Source organism: Mustela nivalis (genome assembly GCF_964662115.1).
Source record: "Mustela nivalis genome assembly, chromosome: 3".
NCBI lineage: Eukaryota > Metazoa > Chordata > Mammalia > Carnivora > Mustelidae > Mustela > Mustela nivalis.
Window position 1 is genome coordinate 80,343,239 of NC_139022.1, and position 688 is coordinate 80,343,926.

The window sequence follows — 688 nt, forward strand, 5'->3', positions numbered from 1 at the left end:
CACAAAATTGATGTATTTCAATACTGCTCAATTGGTTAAGCGCGTCTGTGCTTGCTTTCAATTATTCAGTGAGCAGGGTTGGCACTGGATCCTGCGTCCTCAAGGCTACCGCCCTCACCCCCGCTTTAGGGTGAAGAGGGGGCTGTAGAGTGTCTATTTGGCATGTAGGCACTGATTGAAAAACAACTTTGTACCCTATTTATTGGCCATAAAGCTCCACCTTCACACGCTGTTCCTAGATATTTCTCCAAGCTGCGTGGGACACTGTCCCGGGCTCGCCAATGAGAGCCAGGCGATTCCTGCAGGCCAGAGCCCCACAGAGCACAGCCTTGGGGAAAAGCAAGGAGTCGCAGATTTAAGTTTGCCTTGTCACCGCCCTCTGAGCGACTTCGGGCAAGTCTCTTGGCCCTCCCGACCTGGGATCTTGTGTGTTTCCTGCGGGGAGGAAACCTAACCTGGATGACACTCAGAGCAGCGCGGCTCAGCCGGAGTGCAGCGCGCCGCGCGCGCCTCGGAACTTTGTCCCAAGCGTGGAGCGGGGACCCGGGAGTGCAGGGGCGGGGAGCTCCCGCGGCAGGAGCGCGGCGACGGCGCTCCTCCTTTCTCCACGTCACGGGGGCCGCTCGCCGCTCTCCCACCCCCGGCCGAGGGAGAGCAACTCCCTTAGCAGGGCGCGCCGCCGAGTTGG